The 8622-nt window shown below is 32.9% G+C and overlaps 1 protein-coding gene across 1 annotated transcript in view; it reads right to left on the bottom strand.

The window, feature by feature from the left end:
- The window catches only part of LOC106101958, a 99829-nt gene extending 95915 nt beyond the window's left edge, over positions 1-3914 (bottom strand). Inside the window, exon 1 of the mRNA XM_013281348.1 lies at positions 3665-3914. The gene's annotated coding sequence lies outside the window, so the exon portion shown is untranslated. The remainder of the gene's footprint in view (positions 1-3664) is intronic.
- Between the last annotated feature and the right edge of the window lie 4708 nt (positions 3915-8622).

Genomic DNA, 8622 nt, shown 5'->3' on the forward strand with positions numbered 1-8622 from the left:
CAGCGGTCGCTTTTCATTTCGGTGAATTCAGGTGACCGCTTGCTTGTTTGCCACCTTATGTTATAAAAAAAAATACAGGAAATGTTTAGTAAAAGAAAATCGATTTTTATTCTTTAATATCAAAGGAGTATCTTTGAATCCGATCGGAAAGTATCAAGGGACGATTGTGAACAATCAGAAAGAAATCAGTACATGAAATTTATGCCACATATAAAACTGGTCCCGAAGGGTCAGAGTAAATAATGACAAATGGTTAGGGATAATAGAGGTATTGAACCGGCGAGCGTAATCTCCCCGCGATCACGAATATTATCATCAATAATTCAGCATTGACGACAAATTTGTTAAATTCATAGTAACCGTTGTCTAGTTTTAGGCTTTTGTGTTTATTCAAATTTGATCACGTTTTATTAAAGTATTAATTAATTGCTACACCAATTTTTAGATTTGACTTTTTCACTTCAATTAGGTAATTCAAAATGAGATATTAACATTACTGTCTTAAGTTCTCAACGCTCATAGATTTTCATAATGTAAAGTGGTAAACTCCCACCTGGACTCGCCAAAATAGCGAAGTAATTATCCTATATACATCTGCAATTGCAAAGGCATTACCTAACTTTAGTCTCGCTTTGATATGGAGGTGCGCACACTACTCGATTTTTAGTTGTGCATCTAACAGTTGAATTGGCTGCGAAACAATCGACAAACGAACAACAGTTATGATATAGTTTAGTCAAAGGTGTGCGCCCGCTCTAAATATAACGCTCTATAACAGAATATATTCTTATTACATTTATACACGCGGCCATATACTTACAAATACATATGTCGATGTATAACAAACCTTACTTCACACTCGTTGCTCGTAAAAACGTAAATTTAATGGTCGATTAAACATAATATTACCATACATAACAAATCTCTAATTACCATTCAAATTTATTTCACCACACATATACGAAACCACTAGTTAAAAACATTTGAATAGTTATAACAATCCAATTAAAACACTCTTAATGAATACAAACACTTTTGGTGTGCTTAAAAATAACGCCATTAAAAACACGATGTTAATTTGTCACAGTCAAACTACAAAGAAACGAAACGGTAATGCTTTCCAAGTTAAAATGAATAGCAAAGTCACAAGTCTCCCCTAATTAGTCATAATGAATCACACTGCGCTCGCCGAGGCGCCGCCAGACATCTCTTGCAAGAAACCTCCAAATAACCAGTTCCAAGAAAATAACGCTCAAATTTCTGTATTTAATTACGTCTCAGTTTGCAAAACGTATTGTTACTTTTTATATTAGCTTAACTTAATTTATAAATTACTTTTCTAGGTACTAAGAGCCCTATCTTATAAGACAGGCTATTGCCTAGGTATTATAAACCTAGTAGGAAACCAGACCCTCGACCATTTTTGTAAATTATCACTCAAAGTGAAACAAAGCAAATAAATTAATTAACTACATTGATATGTCTTGGAACAGAGTGTTTTTCATTAAAAAGTATGTAGCTAACTAAGGGACTGCTTAAAAGAAACATAAAAGGACTCTGAGTATGCAACTTGTAATCTAAGATAATATTTTACAAAATATTAGAAATGGTTAACATTAAAAAGATAATAAAATGTTCCTCACCGTTTGGTATTCCTAACATTATTATCAAAATTAAATTAAATAGCTCTTCTATGTTTTAATATCTGAATTTGAATTATACGTTTCATAAAAAAAAATATACGAACTCTTTTGTGAACGTTAAGCATTATATTGAGACAACTGAAGTTATTAATTCTTAAAAGTAAATCAAACAGGCCTATTTAATGTATACTAATAATATAAAGAGGAAAACTTTGTTTGTTTGATTGCAATGAAGAGGCTCAAAAACTAATCTACCGATTTTAAAAATTCAATTACCGCTAGAAAGGTAATTTATCTGTGAGTAACATAGGCTACATTTTTTAATTTCTTTATTGTTATTTTTTAATTTCACGCGGACGGAGTCGCGGGCAAAAGCTAGTATCGAATAAAACAATCAATACATTCTATCAGGAATTCATTAAAGAACATAAATCCGGACTAAGCCTCCGCTGAATAAACTGCCAGACAGATATTGTATTATAATTGTTAAATAACCGTTGAAGCCCGTCGTTATTTTTAATACTTTCCGTTAATGTTATTGGTTTTCACATATTTCATTATTTAAATAAATAATGGAAAGGAAGCAAAAACAGTGTAAACCTGCCTTAATAATTCATCTGATCTATATAAACTTTTGTACTCTTTGCTATTTCTGATGAGTTGTGAATGTTGAAAGTCATTCAAATATTCAAATCATACTTCATACTAATATTATAAATGCGAAAATTTAGATGGATGGATGGATGTTAGTTAGAGTTTGTAGCCTAAACGGCTAAACGGATTTCGATTAAATTTGGCATAAATGTAGACGATAGCTTGGAAGAACACATACGCTACTTGTATTTTTTTAATTCCGCGCGAACGGAGTCGCGGACGAAAGCTAGTCATAAATAAACTGATCTAGATTTACCGCCTACAACAATAAAATATGGATGTTTTGTGTGAGAATACAACGGCTAATTGAGATGTAAGGAACGGAAAGAATGTGAACTTCCGTGTGGGAAATAGTAGGTAAAAAATGTATATTTGTGATAAAATGTCACAGCATTTCGAGACTAGCGCTGGGCCGCCACTGTGACACAAAGCACAGCGTAGGTTGACATTTAAATGGGCTTCACAGATGTCGTCGAAATGTCGTCCGTGCGAACGTGAACAAATGGTGATGTCCGCTCTATTCGTTTGTTTGTTATCGACGTCTGATTTCGGATCTATCTACCTAGTTCTGTACCAGATTAATTAACTAAAAAGCTTTCGAGCCGTTACAAAAAACGGAAGCTTTTCAGGTTTATGTACCTACCAGTTATATCTCAAAAACCTTTTAAGCCAGATGGAATTTCGCTTTTGTAGTTTGTTTCGGTAATTGTGATGATAAAAGTCTACCTGCTTTAGACATAAATATACAATGTAATAATGCATTACATACATAATGAACAACTAAACTCACTCCCGTAATCTAGAAGCGTAGGCAGAGACCTCTGACCTCCATTCCTTAAGTATTTCATAAATCTGGACAGTATTATACTAACATAATTATTAATGCAAAATGAATGAACAATGAGAGATTATCAAAATAAATTCTCCAATAGCCTTTCTTTTAATCAAATCATGCCAATCATACAAAATCTTTTTAATTTTAATGCAACGCGCCATAAATGTAATGTTAGTATGTACGGTGGCTGCTAGAGCAGTATCCGTATACTCATTAGGTATCAGATTTAGGCTGAGTTTCTATTTAGAGCTTAAATGGCTTTTTGTAAACTCCCTTCTAAATTTCGCGGCACTTTTGTGTCTCACGCCAAACCACATTTTGAAAATAAATTTATTTAATTTTAATTAACACGCTTCCACGTCAAAATATATAACTTATATGCATCACTTCTGACTTAAAAGTAAAATAAAAACAACAAAAGAAAATAAAAATACTTCAAAAGTTATGAGAGAGAACAACACCGCATCTTAATACAAAATTTAATTCAATTCCCCCGAATATTTGGAGAAGCAATTTAAAGATTCAATCTTACCTTATAAAGAGAGAATGCTATACTTTTATTAAGCCACCCCAACATTATTCTGACTGTATTCAAGTCAATAATTTTATTCACAAGTACATCACATTAAAAGTCACGAATTTCACTTTCTTTTTTCTAAACATATTTTCTTTAATTCACAACAAGTTTTTAATTCAGCGCACACACGTCGAATGTTTATCAGTGATAATTTCTGTGTTAGCAGCGATGTATAACTAATTCTTTTGGTAAAGATTTATAGATACGTCATCCTCTGGCGGTGGCGAAAGACGACTGAATTTCCGCCCGCCCAAAAGCGTCGAGTAGATCCGAAGTACAGCGAATGTTGCCGAACTGAGCACGATTTTACGAAACCCACTCGATGAAGTGGTAAGTTTTTATGACTCCCCATCCACTGAACGCAATGGGAAAAATATAAAAAGGTGTGTTTGACACCCACCTCTGATCACCGCTGACGCGCTTTTTATTAAGTGTTTGTTCGGAACTTTATACTAGCGCAATAAAATGTTCTATAAGTGTTCTACTTCTATTAATACAACTTGTAAATAGCCTTATACACAAAAAAGTTAATACTTAACAAGCCTTTATTTTTAAATCCTATTATTTTAATAACAGGACACCATCACTGCGAATAAATTCAAAGATTCTCGCACTAGGCAAGCACAACCAGCTTGTTGACTAAGGCCTAGTGACCAACGCGGTAGAGTGCTGACACCCGTAGCCACACCACCGTGCGTAGGAGGAATCAGAGGTGGTTTAGTGGTTTTGCCCCATTACAGGAAGAATCCCACATAACTTTGCGTTCTCCCGGGCTTGGAGTATAGATAAAGCATTCCCCTCCATAAAAAGGCCTAGAGCCCATATCTTGAGTATGCTCTGAACCTTTCACGTATGACGTCATAAACATAATGATAGTAACTAGATTATTTTAAAGTTATTATATAAGTTAAATTGCATGACCTACGTACAAAGCCAAGCAAAGGATAACTTTCGCATATGAGTATAATGGCGGGTAACGTTCAAACTTTATCGATTAACCTAATAGACGTGAAGACATTGTTATCGGAAACCAAAGACTTTCGAGCCTTATCGATGGGGAAACGGGAGAGATTTAGGCCGTGGAACCGCAGGGAGTACTAGTTATTTCATTTATCATCGTAATCCGTTCCTGTCATCGCCTTTGTTGAACGACTGAATAGGGTTTTGTTGAAGCTTCGTTCACGACCTGTCTTTAACTATATATTTGAAATTTAACCAGCCTGTCGATTTTTGTGAGAATATATCTATATTGTATTTATTTCCCCTTTTTTCCTTTATTCAACAAGATAGCTTAATGGCTTGAAGGATTTAGCGGGATACCACTGGATTAACAGAGCTCAGGGCCGGCGAAGTGATGATAATTAAGGAAGGCCTTTTTCTAATAATTGACTTTCATCGCTTGATGGTTGGATGGATCAGTGAATGATATATCGACATTAGGAAGCGCCCCGACTTCGCATGGATAGCTTATAAATATTTAATTCAAAATATTTTTAAATAATATTTATTTATATGATATTTCATTTATATCAGTTTATTACTGACTCATTAATTTTAATTCTACATGTTAATTTTGTAATTAAATTTAATTATTAGCTCGTACTCAATGAGGCGTCATTATAATTTTAAATCGTAATAAGAATAAGTTTTGACATAAAGAATTCTTTCTATTTCCTGTTATAAATACATTCCTTATTACCCAGTCTATTACAAACTCCTTTCATCGCTCAACAATAATATAAGAGTTAATCTCACGGGTATTGCAAGGTATCGTTTTAAAGTTTTGCTGCTCGTTGAAATTATATAAAGTTGGTCGAGGAAGTGTTCCCGTCCTTTCTTTGTGAAAATTGTCTCAGGAAGTTAGTTTTCTCTTGTCATCGTTGTCGGCAACAAATAAAATTAATTAAATTTGTAACATTTTAAATCTTATTAAAATTTTAAATAGAAACGGAATTGTTGATGTTGCTAGGATGAATTCAATTTTAAAAATGTATGTTATAATAATAAAAGTAAAAAATGCGACAAATAGAGGACGCCCGGGATTATAAGAATTCTCCTGCGTATTTTTAATATTTACTGTAGTCGGCAAAATGCACCAGCAGACTTCTAGGATAAATAGAAAAACGAAATACAGTATTCGCTTTAATGTATTTTTATTTAAAAATTGTCCCGAATTTTTAAACAAAATCGTACTAAAGTGTACTACGAATATAAATCTACATTTTTATTTTTTTGCTTAAAAATTAAACGCCAATAACATAATGGTTAACGTGGACAAGGGTTCGAATCCAGCCATTCGACTATTGATAACCATATCCTAGCACAGGGGTAGACTAATTGGAATGGTGCAAGAAATATTAGTATAGTAACAAGTATCTTATAAAATGTATCGATTAAGAAACTTTGTAGACATCCTGATTAACAATATTTTTACATTTTTTTTAAATTAAAATCCTTTTCATTAAGTTAAATTGAATGATTCTTTATATTACTGGCAGTAGATACACATATATATGGTCGTGTGAAATTGGCACGCGGACGTTAACAACACTTAAAACAATTATTCGGTACATTATTTACATACTCTGACATAATGAGCGTGCGCCAAAAGTTATTAATTAAACACTTAACTCCTCTCCGGACTTCTACCACGAAACATATTTAAAAAAAAAATCTGATCATATATTGGGTATTGTAGAGTAGAATGCAGAGGGTGTACCTATATGTAGGTACTAAAGTACCTACAAGAAATGGTATATTAGTATAGTGTAGTAATTATATAGAATAGGGTATACACTTGATTTATTAAATACGAAAATAAATAAAATGAATTAGTGACTTAAAAAATCATTATCCTTAGAATTTAAAACACGCAATCTTGCAAATTCCTAATTATAGTAGAAATATAATTCCAATCAGAAATTACTTCAACACCTTATTCTAAAACATAGTTTATTTCTATATGAATTTGGTAAATAAACTACCAGAACTTAATACACATTAAATACAAACACAAAAGCGTATCTATACTGGTAGTTTCATAAAAACAGTAAAGCGTGAAATTTTCATTCGGCATTTCGCTGCGAAGCGGATGTGTGAAATTGTTCGCAGTGCATTTGGCTGTGTATAAAAGGAAACGTGCAATTACATGAGTATTTATCGGTACGTTGGCCGTTACAGTGCGCGCATAACTTACAGTTTGTACTGAAGTCCACACAGACTTAGTTGTATCTAGTAAGATAAGCGACACACCAGCATTAAATGCACGCGTTGATTTATTCGCGCATATTACTGCGGCTAGATTTTACAACAAACGTACGAGTAGCTTGTGCATAAATTTCGTAACACGAGTTGCATCGTAATTAATTTTAAGCAACTAAAAGCGCCAAGCTTGGGTAGAACTTCAAACACGCGCCGCAGTGGACATTTAAGCCATCCGAGCTGATTAACAACTGTAATATGCAAACAAGGCATATGCCTACGTAATTACAAAACGATATTACACAAGTCACTCAAATGTTTATGGTTATAGCAATGCTTTGAGTTTTAGTGAGAACAGTAATTACGCAAAATCCTACATATTAATATGATTGAAAATTGACACATTTGTATGTGCACATCTGATAGAACTAAAAAAATCTTTAATGTATGTTTACTTCAGACATGATGTGGTAAAATGTATACAAAACTATGAAGGAGGTTGCTCTAAACAAAAGAATTACAACGCGTAACTAATTTTATAATGTTCAATTTGCAAGAGCAACACATTTTAAATAATTACAATTTAATTTAGAATGCACTGTGGATAGATATTTTATTTCGGTCTCCCAAAGGTACATGGAACGTGGTAGTTTGTATGTTTATGTTTCTTGTTGTAGAATGTAGTAGCAGCTTGTTAATACTAACATTAAAATGTTAATTGACAAAGATGAGGTAGAGCACACATACTTCTTATATTTAAACACATTTAAATTTTAACAAGATTTATGTGCAATTCTTATCTAAATAGTGTTTACAAGATAAAAAATATGTACAATTTCAGAGTAAGTTTATATATTACCCTTTTTCCAACAAAGAACGTCTTACGTTTGTACATAGCTGCAATTTAAAGCATTTTAGCTGACTCCATTGTAGCCGAGGATGAGACCTTGCCGCTTTTACACAGTTGCATATTGCGTCGCGGGACTGCAATAAAATCGGAATCTACTGTTATGAGTTCTCTTCAAAAGTGTAACAATGGCATTATATGGTCCGCGTTTTATATGAAAGCAACATTGAAAAAGCTGCAATCGACGGGAAGTAGGTACTTATACGTCCAACGTTTGTTATTGCAGCGCCTGTTGTGAGTTTTAAACGAAATAAACTCGTATACCGTGACTTCCGAAATACGAGAACCGTATAAAAATAAATGGACTAAAAGATATGAGTTACAAATAAATGTATTTTTCAGAGCAGTAGTTTAACTGGGAAATTATTACAAAATCAAAATGTATGGGCGTGGAGTTAGGATGAAAAATGTATACTGGTTTATGCATATTGAAATGCTTTGTTTAGAAAAAGAGAGATGACTTTTGATTGCTACTAGCCATTTAGAAAAGCTAATATGTAAAAATAATATCATAATATGATAAAATTAAAAAAAAAAACGGCAAAGTCGCGTCAACTGCTCAGCTTAGCTATTTCATTTTCTGGCCTGACATTTTTTTATTTACTAGTTAACTATCCTTATTTTAATATATAAAAGCAATTTTACTTTTATCATATACCAGTTATTTCACGCGCCATAGAATTAATATGAAAAACAAAAATGGAAATAATTAAACGAACACGTGATCCGAACTGACGTATGTCGATACGAATAACATGTATTCCGATATGAAATGGGCAACAAAAATGGCGTATATGTTACTTTT

The sequence above is a fragment of the Papilio polytes genome, unplaced genomic scaffold (genome assembly GCF_000836215.1).
Source record: "Papilio polytes unplaced genomic scaffold, Ppol_1.0 DF823934.1, whole genome shotgun sequence".
In the NCBI taxonomy this organism is placed as follows: domain Eukaryota; kingdom Metazoa; phylum Arthropoda; class Insecta; order Lepidoptera; family Papilionidae; genus Papilio; species Papilio polytes.